This window comes from Loxodonta africana, chromosome 10, assembly GCF_030014295.1.
Source record: "Loxodonta africana isolate mLoxAfr1 chromosome 10, mLoxAfr1.hap2, whole genome shotgun sequence".
NCBI lineage: Eukaryota > Metazoa > Chordata > Mammalia > Proboscidea > Elephantidae > Loxodonta > Loxodonta africana.
This window is the reverse complement of record NC_087351.1, coordinates 54366302-54382387: the sequence shown is the minus strand read 5'-3', so window position 1 is coordinate 54382387 and position 16086 is coordinate 54366302.

The window sequence follows — 16086 nt, the reverse complement described above, 5'->3', positions numbered from 1 at the left end:
GGGCCCAGAAGTGAGTAAGGAGAGCTATAGAGAAAGTCTCTATCTCTTACAGAACACATACAGTGCCAGCAATGGAATGTTACTAGAAATGTGGATGTTAAATGTGCTTCCAGGGAGGCTTTAGAGAAAATGATGAATACGTGTTTGGACAGTGGAGGAAGGGTGATGCTATTTATGCAGTGGCAAAGAACTCCTCGAATTATGTTCAAATATTTGGTGGAAGGTAAAACTTGTAAGTGTTGAGCGTGGATGTCTCACTGAGGAGTTTTCTAAGCAAGATCTTAAAGGGGCTGTTTATAGTAAAATGCAAGAGGAAAGATGAACTTAAAAATGAACTGTATGAAATGAAAACAGAACTTAAAGATTTGGAAAATTCTGTTCTACAAACTAAGGACACGTGTCCTAGAATGTTCACCAAGGATGTGGCTATACAATCTTTCATTAAAGAAAATAAGGCTGTGACTGATGTATCCAACCAACTCTCACAACAGAAAACCCATCAGCTTAGACTGAATGGGACAGAGAAAGAAGGGAAGGAAAGGACACTGTCTTCCTCTTGGAATTCTATAGGCAAGAAATAGGCCAAAGAAACTACATTTGTTGTCCTCCAAGAAAAGAAAAGAACAATCCCTGCTGCAGCTCAGAGATCAGCAGAACTGTTGAGAGGAGCATGGGAAGCAGAGCTGGCTCGATCTCAAAGGGTGGGGCTACAGCCTCTGGGGTGTCAAAGGGTAGTGCCACACCTCCTATGTTTCTAAGAGTCAGATCTTCACCAGCTAGGTTCCAGAGTGTGAGGCTGCCATTTAATTTGGCCAAGGGGATGCGGTCACTGCTCAAACCTAAGGAAGCAGGGCTGCCATGCCCAAGGGGCAGAAGAATGGTGCCTGCCAGGGACAAGGGAGAGGGGTCACCACTCAGATGGACTAGTAGAATGGGATTACCCAAACGAAGGGTGTAGAGTTGTTATCCCAATGAGCCTGGAAGGGAGAGCTGAAGCCCATGGCTGAGGGGCCTCCACTTAGAATCAAGAGGGCATGGCCAACACCCAGAGTCTGGAAGGTGGGACCATTGCCTATATAGTCTCAGAGAACAGAGGTTTATTTTACAGCCATAAGAGCTAATGTAAATTGTTCTGCTGGGTTTTAGACTTGCTTGGTGCCCATTACCCTTTCTTTTCCTCCAATTTCTCCCATTTGTATTGGAAATGTCTACCTTGTGCCTGTTCTACCATTGTATTTTGGAAGCAGACAATTTGTATTGTAGATTTCGTAGGTTCACAGGTTAAGACGAATTTTGCCCCAGGATAGAATATTTCACCTATATTTGATTTAGAAGATTCAAAAGATGTGATTTTGGACCTGAAGTTAATTTTATGCTTCTGGGATGATGTGATGGGGTGAATGTGTTTTACACGTAGCAAGGACATGAATTTTGGGGGGGCAAAGGGTGGAATGTTATAGATTGAACTGTGTCACCCCTAAAATATGTGTTGTAAATCTTAGCCTCTATATTGTAGTTATAAACCCATTTGGGAAGGGGTTGTTTTTGTTATGTTACTGAGGCAGGTTTAGTATAGGGTGTGTCTTAGTCGATCTCTTAGGTGATATAAAAGAGATTAAACAAGCAAATGAGAGAAGCAAAAATTGTGGGAAGAGAGAAGCCAAGCCACATGATGATCACCCAGAAGCAGAAGCTCAAAGAGACAAGGACCTTCCACCAGAGAAGACAGGAAGGGAAAGACTTCCCCTAGAGCCAGCACCCTGGATTTAGACTTTTAGCCTCCCACACTGTGAGAAAATACATTTCTGTTTCTTAAAGCCATCCATTTGTGGTATTTCTGAGGTGTGCCTGACCCAAGCCATGATATTTTTAATCGCCTCATATACATGCAAAAGTCAGGCAATGCGTAAGGAACGCCAAAGAATTAGTGCCTTTGAATTAGGGTGATGGCAAAATATACAGGAGGGATCAGTCCCTGGTGAAGGACATCATGCTCGGTAGAGGGTTAGAGGAAAAGAGGAAGACCTTCAATGAGATGGACTGACACAGTGGCTGGCTGCAACAATAGTCTTAAACATAGCAGTGATTGTGAGGATGGCACAGGACCAGGCAGTATTTCATTTTACATAGGGTAGATACAGTCAGAATGGACTCAAGGGCACCTAGCAACAACAACAACAAAAAAAACTGTTATATCAGCACTAGATAGCTAAGACATTGATGTAGGATATAAAACTAATAGGTCAGAAACAATCCCCAAGATATGTGGAGCCTCCCAATCTCAAAACCACATGTACTATAATACGCAGGGTATGCGCAATTGTGTATTATACATCTGAGTGAGTGTGGGTCGTATCAAAGTTTTTGGAAATGTGATATTCTTTTACTAAGTAATCTTGCCTGAAGATTGTTCTACATGTTCAGAAATCTACCTCACCTGGACCAGGTGCAAATCATTAATAAAAGTGTTACATATTCACATTGTAATGGCAGGGTACAATACATTCGGACATAAAATCTACCCCAACCCCTTTCACTCTGATAGATCCTAATTCATTCCCGAAACTGAAATGAAAGTCATGGTTACAAGACCTTAAACAAGGTAGAGCACTTCTGATGATTTTTTTTGTGTATTTTGAAGTTGAATCTTATTCAATAACTGCCTGAACCTTTGCCCCGGTCTTTCTAATATATAAATGCCTAAACCTCATTAGTGGTGCAGAACTGATCTTAATTAATTAAGTACACACACACATACACACATATAGACACACATCTCATGGCAGAAGACCTTTACTTTTTTTTTCTCCACTGAAGAATTTCATTTTTTTTATACAGTTTAATATCTTGGGTGGGTAAATATTTTTAAAAGCCTAAGACAGGGTTTTGTAATTATGCATGGCCACCTGCTCTGAGTCATATATTTAGTTTAGAATGCTAAGCCTACAGATTTACAGTTTTTCCATTTGGACTTGGAGTCCTGGCCTGAATCTGTCACATAATTTCTAAGCAGTTTTATACACAGAACAGCCTGAACAACAGTCCAAATCACTGAGAGTCCCTAGTTAATGGAGGCTAATGTCTCTGAGCCAAAGATTTGTTAAATCAGCTATTTATATGGAAGCATGACCGATAGCTGAGTCAATATAATAGTGCACTAAGAGTGAAGTGGATAAGTATATTCCATTTTTAAGACAATGGCCTTTGTGTGTATAATTTTATTTTCAATAATTTATTTAGGTGTAATTCTTATATTTCCTAGGCAAACACAGAATTAAGCTTGAGACAAATGCGAATAGAGTACTAAATTCCAGTTTTACTGCTATGTCTTAAAACACTTATAAATCCTGATTTTATTGATTTAAAAATCAGTGAATATACTTTGAAATATAATATATAGAAATGTATGAAAAAATGATAGCATCACATGGACCATACAGGTGTGAATACTTCTAGTTTTACAATTCTCTATTTTTACATAGAAATGTAAATTTTCTGTTCTCATAGAGGTGAGTACACCCACAAATTGCTTTAATTGAACTAGTTTTCTTCTTTTGAATATTTTACTCACATCATTGGAGCTGAAAGTATAACAGCTAAAAAGTCTTCACCAGTTTCAACCTGCTGAACATTGAAGCTAAGATTTTAATTTTACTTTAAACGCTATTTCTAAGATAAGGCATTTTTAACTGAACATATAGGAAAGGCTAAGTGAGATGATTTTTTTAAATTATCTGATAGAAAACATTATAAATATATAAGATTGCCGGGTCTAATATAAGCTGAACCATGCCTCTTTTGGTCAAATATACTGAATCTGAGCTCTAAAAGCAGCATAAAGAGGCTGTTTCTAATTTAATACCACAAGAATAACTTTAATCCTTCGTTTCATTGCGCTCAGTCTTAAATCTTAATGCCATCTGTAACTTTTTTGAGAGTAGAAATGTCACTGTTATTTGTTCTCATTCAGGTTCCACCTGCAATGCAGCATTTTCTGTGAGTGATGCTTATATGTGTTGTCCAGGATATTGTAGTTAGATGTAGCCCTGTGGCAAAGAGGTAATCATATTGATTTTTCACTACTGTAGCAAATACTCTTGTGTCCAACTGCTAAGCTTTAGAAAAAAATAAATAAAACCACAACTATCAGATCTGCTGTTGAAGCAAGATTTCAAGTGCTTCCAAATCATTTCCTGCAAGGCCATTTCAGACAGTATTACCCTCATCTCATAAGTGGGATGCATTGGTTAATATTTGCAGCTCTTCAAACTGTCCACTGACTGGCATTCTGGGCAATTTTGTTCTTGACTAATTTTTATAAATATGAATATAAAATGTTAAGGAGCAACTTACTTGAGAAATCAAGATATAAGCAACTTATCTGCTATAGTTTGAGCACCAGAGAGATAATTGGATATAATAAGAAAATTGTGTGTTTTGGTTGTCTGAAAATAATTAACAAATATTTTCAAGGCATTCACTGAAATATAACATTTAGAAGAGAAGTAATTCTTTTAAATGCTTACAGGTCAAACTGTTTCAAATATAGTAAGTGAAATTTTTTATTTGTTAATTTTAATTGTCTTGATGTGCTTTATTTTTTATTGTATTACTGGCAATATTTTTGAGAAATACATTAGATAAAATTTGGTGATTTGCCGCTGACTGGGAATTATATAATGTCCTAGAAGTTGTTGATATTCTTTGCATTCTTGGTATTTAATGTATTTCTATTTGAGAAGATAGGGTTTTTATCATAAAGTATTGGACTGTGTTTAGGACTTAAGTAGCAATAAAAAAATTACCTGAGCTCTGTTTTAAGGTCTTTGAAGTTACCTTAATCATCTCATACATTTATTTTCTAGCTTAATATATACATACAGAGTGCACAGTATTCTCTGTGCACTCAAGGAGTATGATGTATGAGAGGAAACACAGATATATAGACAAATTAGTGCAATACCAAGAACTACAAAGCAGAGAGACGTCATGATCATGGAATACCATGTCACTTCTCTCTTTAACATCTTCTAATGGTGTCCTGGAGCACTTAAAATAAGGTTTACTTTTCATATTACATTTGAAGGCCCTTAAAACCTGTATGGGATCTGGGTACTGTCTACCTTTCTGGCTAATGCTAAACCGGTTGCTGTGGAGTCGATTCCAACTCATGGCAACGCCATGTGTGTCAGAATATAACTCTGTTCCACAGGGTTTTCAATGACCGAATTTTCTGAAGTAGATTCCAAGGTCTTTGTTCTGAGGCACCTCTGGGTGGACTAGAGCCTCTAGTCTTTCAGTTAGCAGCCAAAAGTTAACAATAACCAGAACAAAGACTTAGTAAAGTGGTTACTTTTTCAATTTTATCACTTATATTTCAGATTAGACTTATTGCCCATGTGATGAGAATATTGCTTCATGAGAGTTATTATTCCTTTTTCATCCAGACAAGCTTAGCTTGGTTAAAACACTAGCAGAATAAACTACAGAAGAGGTCCCTGAAAGAACAAAAAGGAATAAAAAATATTGAAATAATTTAAATATGGAATCTATACTATACAAACTCAACATTGTAAAATATGGAAGATTTCTCTAGGAAACTTTTTTTTTTTACTTCTGTGACCCATACCTATGAATCTAATACTAAAAGGCAGTTTTTTTTTTTTCATTTGTTTGTTTTTAATGGAACCATTTCAAGGAATTGTCAAAGAGAAAAATAATAGCTTCCTACCCTCAGTCAGTAAAGAACTTTGAAAGCAAAAAATTACAAGATAAATTTCAACTGATGACCCTTGTGTTTTTCTTCTGCACACAAAAAAACAGGAATAGTCTTGCCAACAAAGCATTTGAGTCTAAAAAAAAAAAAAAGCCAGACCTTCTTGGTCACCCCAAAATACAATTCCTAAAACCAGTCTGTGAACAGGTTTTGAACAGTATTAAACTCATGGTTTATTTGTTGAGTTATAATTACTTTGGTAGCAATAGCTTACTATCCACTTGAATGAATGAATAAATAGTTAAAATACAGTGTCTTATTTCATATTTTCGTATTTTACTAGGCATCAAATATGCTTTGGACTCTATGCAGATATAAGGCAAGAGTACTGTTACAGAACATGTATTAAAAGACAAATCAAGTTCATTGACCAAATACAAATTAAAAACAGGGCATCACATCATAGCTTCATTTAGTCATATTTCACCACCAAATTTCAGTGAGTTAAAACACCCAGTTCATTTTCATTCTGTTCTTGATCTTTGTTATACCACTGTAGGATGGGGAATAGGTTGGACAATCTGTACAAATGATGAGCATATAGTTAACATATCTTTGGGGATAATGTGTAGAAGGATCCAGTGCTGATTTAAATTATACTAGCATCATATTACTGCCCCCACGTGTCTGTCAGTTTGTTGTACTGTGAGGGCTTGACTGTTGCTGTGATGCTGGAAGCTATGCCACTGGTATTCAGACACCAACAGCGTCACCCATGGAGGACGAGTTTCAGCTGAGCTTCCAGACTAAGACAGACTAGGAAAAAGGACCTGGTGATCTACTACTGAAAAGAATTAGTCAGTGAAAACCTTATGAATAGCAGTGGAATATTTTCTGATTTAATTCTGGAAGATGAGCCCCCCAGGTTGGAAGGCACTCAAAAGACAAGGGAAGAGATGCCTCCTCAAAGCAGAGTAGACCTAAATGACGTGGATGGAGTCAAGCTTTTGGGACCTTCATTTGCTGATGTAGCATGACTCAAAATGAGAAGAAACAGCTGCCAACATCCATTAATAATTGGAACCTGGGATGTAGGAAGTATGAATCTACGAAAACTGGAAATCCTCAAAAATGAGACAGAACACATAAACATTGATATCCTAGATATTAGTGAGCTGAAATGTACTGATATTGGCCATTTTGAATAGGACAATCACATGGTCTACTATGCTGTGAATGACAACTTGAGGAGAAATGGTGTTGCATTCATTATCAAAAAGAATATTTCAAGATCTATCTGAAGTACAATTAAGTCAGTGATAGGATAATATCCGTACACCTACAAGGAAGACCAGTTAATATGACTATTATTCAAATTTAAAAAATCCTCACAATTGGACCAATAAGCCACATCACAATAAACAGAGAAAAGATTAAAGTTGTCAAGGATTTCATTTTACTTGCATCCACAATCAACACCCATGGAAGCAGCAGTCAAGAAATCAAAAGATGCATTACATTGGGAAAATCTGCTGGGAAAGACCTCGTCAGATAGTTGAAAAGCCAAGATGTCACCTTGAAGACTAAGGTGCACCTGACCAAAGCCATGGTATTTTTGATTGCATCATATGCATACAAAGGCTGGACAAAGAATAAGGAAGACCAAAGAAGAATTGATGCCTTTGAATTGTGGTGTTGCCGGAGAATATTGAATATACGGTGGACTGCCAAAACAATGGAAACCCTGGTGGCATAGTGGTTAAGAGCTATGGTTGCTAACCAAAAGGCTGGCAGTTCGAATCCACCAGGTACTCCTTGGAGACCCTATGGGGCAGTTCTACTCTGTCCTATAGGGTCATTATGAGTCAGAATCGACTCGATGGCTACCAGGTACAGGGCCAAAAGAACAAACAAATCTGTCTTGGAAGAAGGAAAACCAGAATGCTCCTTAGAAACAAGGATGGCAAGACTACATCCTACATACTTTGGACATGTTATCAGGAGGGATCAGTCCCTGGAGAAGGACATCATGCCTGGTAAAGTACAGGATCAGCAAAGAAGAGGAAGATCCTCAATGAGATGGATTGACACAGTGGCTGTAGTAATGGGCTCAAGCATAACAATGATTATGAGCATGGCACAGGATTGGGCAGTGTTTCATCCTGTAGTACACAGAGTCACTATGAGTTGGAACCGACTTGATGGCACCTAACAACAATAACAACAACAAACATCAACTAAAATATAGATTAGTGGATGCGTTCATTTATACATAAACAGAAAAACAGTGAGCATACCTTATGACCAACAATTCTACTTCTGGTTATACTTTACAGAAATGTGTACTTGTGTGTGCCAGTAAAAATGGAAAAGAAAGATCATAACAACATTATTCATACTGGCCAAAACTGTTCACTGATAGCAGAATGGTTGGATTATGTGTGGTATAATCACCAATGGAATGCTACCGGAAATAAACATGAGTGAACGAAACAGATACATGCAATGATATTGATGATTTTGATAGCAAGAAAGAAGACTTAAAAAATGATATACGCTGTATGATTTCATTTAAATAATATTTAAAAACTGGGAAAACTAAACTATTTCATTTAGGAATAAATAATTGGATAATATCCTAAAATGACACACAAGAGAGATTACAATAAAAGTCAGTCTAGTGGGTTATCTCTAGAGGAGGGGCTAGTGATTAGGAAGAAACACACTGGTATAGGGACTATGGGATCCTAGAAATATTCTACTTCTTGACCTGTGTGGTATTTACATACTTGACAACTTCATAATAATTTGTTAAGCAATAGTACTTCTCCACACACATGTTATACTTCACAATAAAAAATGGGTATACGAAATAAAGGAAAGAGACCAAAAAAGGAACAAGTAAAAAATGAATATATTTTTATACAGGTAGTGCTAACCAAAAGGTCAGCAGTTTGAATCTGCCAGGCGCTCCTTGGAAACTCTATGGGGCAGTTCTACTCTGTCCTCTAGAGTCGCTATGAGTCAGAATCAACTCTATAGCACTGGGTTAGAATTTAACTTAAGAGAGGGGAGAAACTTCAAAGAAGGCTAGGCTAAAATATGATCTGGGGATGTTTTCCATCTGCGGGCAGTTTTGTCTTACCAGCTTGTGTCCCACCTAGGCATTAGAGAGCTGAATGGACTGGTATTGGCCATTTTGAATCAAACAATCTTATGGTTTACCATGACAAAATGACAAACTGAAGAGGAACGGTGTTGCCTTCATTGTCAAAAAGAACATTTCAAGATCTATTCTGAAGTACAACGCTGTCAGTGATAGAATGTTATACATACTCTTACAAGGAGAACCAGTTAATACAGCTATTATTCAAATTTATACACCAACCACTAATGCCAAAGATGAGGAAATTGAAAATTTATACCAACTTCTGCAGTCTGAAATTGATCAAACACACAATCAAAATGCAATGATAATTACTGGCAATTGGAACGTGAAAGTTGAAAACAAAGAAGAAGGGTTGGTAGTTGGACGATATGGCCTGGGTAATAGAATCAATGCCAGAGATTGCATGATAGAATTTTGCAAGACCAATGACTTCTTCATTGTGAATTTTTTAAACAACATAAACGGTAGCTGTACAAGTGGATGGACCTCACCAGATGGAATACATGGGAATCAAATTCACTACATCTGTGGAAAGAGACCATGGAAATGGTCAACATCATCAGTCAGAACAAGGCCAGAGATCTGCTATGGAACAGATCATCAATTGCTCATCTGCAAGTTCAAGTTGAAGTTGAAGAATATTAGAACAAGTCCATGAGAGCAAAAGTACTATCTTAAGTATATCCCACTTGAATTTAGAGACCATCTTATGAATAGATTTAATCCATTGAACACTAATGGCCGAAAACCAGATGAGCTGTGGAATGACATCAAACACATCATACATGAAGAAACCAAAAGGTCATTAAAAAGACAGGAAAGAAAGAAAAGACTGAAACAGGTGTCAGAAAAGTCTGAAACTTGCACTTGAATGCAGAATAGCTAAAGTGAATGGAATAAATGATGAAGCAAAGAGCTGAAGAGAAGATTTCAAAAGGTGGCTTGAGAAGACAAAGTAAAGCATTATAGTGAAATGTACAAAGAACTGAAGTTAGAAAACCAAAAGGGAAGAACACACTCCACATTTCTCAAACTGAAAGAACTGAAGAAAAAATTCAACCTTCAAGTTGTGATATTGAAGGATTCTATGCAGAAAATATTAAATGAAGTAGGACGCTTCAAAAGACAATAGAGGGAATAAACAAAGTCACTGTACCAAAAACAGTCGATTGACGTTCAAACATTTCAGGAGGTAGCATATGATCAAGAACCAATGGAACTGAATGAAGAGGTCCAAGGTGTCCTGAAGGCATTGCAGAAACAAGGTTCCAGGACTGGCAAATATCAGTTGTTTCAACAAACAGATGCAGCATTAGAAGTACTCATTTCTCTATGCCAAGAAATTTGGAAGACAGCTGCCTGGCCAATCAACTGGAAGAGATCCGTAATTGTACCCATTCCAAAGAAAGGTAGTCCAATAGAATGCAGAAATTAATGAACAATATTTTCCAGGATCATTAATATCACAACAAGGAAAATTTTGCTGAAGATCATTCAACAGCAGTTGTAGCAGTACATCATCAGGGAACAGCCAGAAATCCTATGAGATGAGAAAAGGACATGACGTGGAGCAGGGGATATCATTGCTGAGGTCAGATGGTTCATGGTTGAAAGCAGAGAATATGAGAAAGATGTTTAACTATGTTTCATTGACTATGCAAAGGGATTTGACTGTGTGGGCCATAACAAATTATGGATGACACTGCAAAGAATGGGAATTCCAGAACACTTAATTGTACTCACGAGGAACCTTTATTAGACCAAGAAGCAGTCATTCAAACAGAACAAGGGATACGGCCTGGCTTAAAGTCATGAATGGAGTGCGTCAGGGTTGTATCCTTTCACCATGATTATTAAATCTGTATGCTGAGCAAATAATCTGAGAAGCTAGACTCTATGAAGAAGAACATGTCATCAGAATTGGAGGAATAGTAATTAACAACTGCAATATGCAGATGACACTACCTTGCTTGCTGAAATTGAAGAGAATTTGAAGCACTTACTGAGGAAGGTCAAAGACCACAGCCTTCAGTATGGTTTACACCTCAATATAAAACAAAAATTCTCACAACTCGACCTATAAGCAACATGATGATAAACAGAGAAAATATTGAAGTTGTCAAGGATTTCATTTTACCTGGATCCACAATAAATGCCCGTGAAAGCAGCAGTCAAGAAATCGAACAGCAAAATCTCATCTCTTATTCTCTGGATTGAATGAGGCTTGCTTCACGCACAATCTCCAAGCTTTTCTCCTTTTTTTTTTTTATTTTATTATTGTACTTTAGATGAAGGTTTACAGAAAAAAACTAGTGTCTCATTAAACAATTAGTTCACATATTTGTGACTTTGGTTACCAAGCCCACAACATGTCAACACTCTCCCTTCTCTTCCTTGGGTTCCCTGTTACCAGCTTTCATGTCTCCTCCATCATCTAGTCCTTGCCCCTTGGCTGGTGTGCCCCTGTAGTCTTTTTTTTTTTTTTTTTTTTTAATGGGCCTGTCTAATTTTTGGATGAAGTGTAAACTTCAGGAGTGACTTAATTACTGAATTAAAACAGTGTCCCGGGGCCATACTCTTGGGGTTTCTCCAGAATCTGTCAGGCCAGTAAGTCTGGTCTTTTTTTATGAGTTAGGATTTTGCTCTACATTTTTCTCCAGCTCTATCTGGAACCTTCTATTGTGATTTCTGTCAGAGCAGTCAATGGTGGTAGCCAGGCACCATCTAGTTGTGTTAGACTGTATGGTGGAGGCTCAGGTAGTTGTGGTCCATTAGTCCTTTAGACTAATCTTTTCCTTGTGTCTTTTGGTTTTTTCATTCTCCCTGCTCCCTATGGGGTGATACCAGTGCAGTATCTTAGATGGCCACTCACAAACTTTTAAGACCCAAGACGCTATTCACCAAAGTAGAATGTAGAACATTTTCTTTATAAACTATGTTGTGCCAATTTAACTAGATGTTCCCCAAGATCATGGTCCTCACAACCCTCAGCCCAGTAATTTGGTCCCTCAGGGAGTTTGGATGTGTCTATGGAGTGTCTATGACTTTGCCTTGGAAAAGTTGTGCTGGCTTTTCCAGTATTGTATACCATCTTACTGCTCACCCGAGTTGACACTTTTTTATTGTCTATTTAGTGCTTTTCCTTCCCCACCCCTCCCCTCTCTCGTAACCATTAAAGATTTAAATTTTGTTCCAGGGGCAGGCTGATGATCAGAGAAGTTTTTAAGCTTTAGTTCATGCCAGACACTTGGTAAGCTAGCCAGCTGTGCTATGGAACGTGCCACCACCTGGAAGACAGATGAAGCCATCAGGCAGCCGTCAGCAGGTTCAACAGGAAACATGAGAAATTAAAGTATCTGAGAAGATACCCTGAATACAACCTCAAAAGACAAGGAACTTCTGTGGACAGGCATTCTGGACCAGCCCACCTGAGAAACTGTGTGTCATCTATACACTGATGTCCATCCATCTAGCTAACTCCCAAGCAGGTGCAAAGGAATGTGGAATGGATTTGCTAACAGGTCAGTTCAGGGAATGCTTGGCCTTTACCCTCTGAGTGTCAACCTGTTAGACCTACTCCAGGTGGCCAGAATCTACAACAGTGTTGTCTCCAGAGAACTCATACTACCCTCTACATTAAGAGAAATAAACAGGGCTGTCTGTCTCGATTTTCCAAGTGTTCTGTGTATGCCATATGTTTCAGTGTTTCAGAATTGTATGATGTATATTCTCAATCCCAGGCCACGTTAGTTCCCTAAATGGCAAAAGATTTGAGTTTAATGTTGAGAAAAATACATAGAAAATAAATATTTAATGGTATTTTTTTTATTGTGCTTTAAGTGTGCTGGTCTGGGTGGGTTTTTTAAGTGAAAATTTGCAATTCAAGTCAGTTTCTAATACAAAACTTATACACACATTGATGTGTGACCCTAGTTGCTCTACCTACAACCTGACAGCACAGTCCTTCTCTCCATCCTGTATTTCCCGTGTCCATTCAACCAACTCCTGTCCCCCTCTAGCTTCTCATTTCACCTCCAGACAGGAGCTGCTCACATACTCTCATGTACCTACTTGGGCTAAGAAGCAGTCCTCACCAGTAGCATTTTATGTTGTATAGTCCAGTCTAATCTATGTCTGAAGAGTTGGCTTCAAGAGTGGCTTTTGTTTTGGGCTTTTAATGCTATTTTATAGACATGAAAAGAAAAAATACCATATTGTTAGATAAAAATAGCTTAAAATTTGGACCAGTTATAACAATTACTCCATAAATAAAATCATACTACTTTTGTGGTTATAGCAGTGCAGTTCAAAAAAAAAAGAAAGAAAGAAATCATATGACAGATTGTATTGGGCAATTTTAAAGCGTTAAAAAGCAAACATGTCACTTTAAGGGCCAAGGTGCACCTTATCCAAGCAATGGTATTTTCAGTGACCTTATACGCATGCAAGAGCTGAACAATGAATAAGGAAGACTGAAAAAGAATTGATGCCTTTGAATTATGGTGCTGGAGAAGAATACGGAATATACCATGGACTGCCACAGAAGGATGGACAAATCTGTCTTGGAAGAAGTACAACCAGAATGCTCCTTAGAGGCAAGAATAGCGAGACTTCATCTCACGTATTTTCAACATGTTATTGGAAGGGCCAATCCCTGAAGAAGGACATCATGCTTGGTAAAGTAGATGGTCAGCAAAAAAGAAGAAGATCCTCAATGAGATGGAGTGACATAGTGGATTCAACAATGGGCTCAAACATAACAATTGTGAGGATGGCCCAGGACTGGGCAGTGTTTTTCTCTGTTGTGCACGGAGTCGCTGTGAGTTAGGACCAACTGGACAGCACTTAACAACAACAGCAACAGGCTGAATTCATTCTACTGCTGTACATATCAGCTAATTAGCTAAAATTTAATCCATGCTATGATTATCAGGATGCTAAATGTAGAGTCCTTGTAAGACACATGGCTGGCAAATGTAAAACAAATTAGTTGACTCATATAAAATTCGACTCGATGGCACTGGTTATATAAAATTAGCGGAAAAAAATTAAGAATTGTAATAGGAAGGAAAAGGAAATTAATCAGAAGGGAAAATGCCTGTTTTGAAAACAATAAAGTTGAGTCAAAACTAATTAATGTAGTTTACTTTTAAAAATTAAGAGAGTAATTACTATGTCTAAGTAGTATGCATACATGAAACTGCTTAGGGACTTGCAACAACAACAAAAAAGTCTGATTAGGGAGGGAGCCAATGAGGTGTTTGTTTTCATAGCTAAAGTGAGGTGAAGAGTTTAGGCAATTGCTTACTTAATTTAAGCATTAAACTGTTTTTGCTCCAATTGCCTAGGTAATCAAAATCAAGCTGCTGGAATTTTTGCCTAAATTTTGAAGCAGTTTGTTCCATCTTTAAAGAGGATTCAACTATAGAAATGAAACTTCTAAATTGTATGGTGTTGTTATTTTTAGTGAACTCAACAGAACTTGTAATTCTTGCAACTCAAATATGGTGTAGATCTGAAGAAACTGTAAAATGAAGGTTTGTCAAACTTTGTTTTGAGTGAATCACGTTATCTTCTGTTCTTTGCCTCTACCAATTGTCACCTCTTGTTTTCCTTTTTTCTCATTTCTTTTATTTCTAACACACACACATTCATTCCCCAGCTCAATTTAAGAAAATAATTTGTCAGTAAAGTCTGATGTGCTATTTCATATTTTGGGGGTATGCATAGTGAAAGAGCTTAAGTTCATTGAAAATTGCCTGAAGAACCAGGAAATATTGGAGTTAAGAGTTGTTTTGGTGTTACTCAGAGGAGAAGGAGGACAAGCAACTTTTAGACACAATGCATAGTATGATGTGTTCAAGCATCAGTTAGACATTCACTGTGAACAGAATACAGTGATGTTTGTAGCGCATGGGTAGACAGAATATAGAGGTGGAATGTCAAGAGATGATTATAGAAAAAATAGTGAATTATGTGATCTTACTGGTTTGTTTAATAAGGTATCACCAAAGCTCTTTATGTGAGTAAAAAGACATAACCAGAGTTTTAAGATGATCAGATAGGCAGTGATGGGAATAGACTAAAGTGGAGAGAGAAGATGGTTGAAATAACCCAGACCTGAGATAAAGCAATGGCAATACATAGAGAGCAAAGAATACAGGGTTTCAGAGTAATTTTGAGGAATAATAAACAAATAGTAACATATTTGTTGTAGGTGATGATCCAGGGAAAGTGTGTATAAGTAAGAAGTCGAAAAAAATAAAATTCTTGGAACCAAAGAAATTAAAAGGGACCAACAAAGGTGAAAATACTATCAAATGAGATGAACAATAAATAATCAGTGAAGAGAATGATAGGGACATTTTTCTAGAAAATTGATCTTGAACATTTTGTTAAAAGGGTAGGCATGGTTATAAGTATTATATTGTTCAGTAATTGTTCAATTACCTTTGCTCATTTCATCTCAAACATAGCTCTCAAATGAATGGCTCAAATACCTAAATGCCAAATATAACCTTAAAATGTAAATTATAAGCAGTTTAAAAATAGGAAATACATAGAAAAATCTAAAGGAAATATTTTTCTTGCAACCTGTTATTCAAGATTATTTTCTAATTTCCCGTTAGTCACTGATTTCAAGAGGTGTCTGAGCTTCAATTCTGGAAATAACGGGATGGATTTTTTTTTATTATTATTGTTTTGGAAAATGTAACTGACATACAGATTTAGAAATTCACATCCTGTATATTTACTGGAAAAATTCAAGCATATTGACCTCTTCCTTACGTTGATCAGTTTAATGACAAAATAATGCGAAAAAAAAAAAGCATTTTAAAATCTCATGATGACCTCATGTGTGTCAGAGCATAACAGTGGCTGATTTTTTGGAAGTAGATCACCAGGCCTTTCTTCGGAGGTGCCTCTGGGTGGACTTGAATTTACAACGTTTCAGTTAGCTGCTGAGCATATTAACTATTTGCACTTACAGACTTCATACATGGGGGTCACCATGAGTTGAAACTGACTTATCAGCACCTTTTTTTTTTTTTTTTTTTTTTTTGTGATCAGGCATAACATATAATGATTTAGGTACTAGGGATGCTAAGAACAATATCACCAGGGAAACAACATAAAAACAAGATTCGTTCAAAATTTGTTTTAAAAAAGAATATAATTCAGTATCTTTCAAATGCCAAAT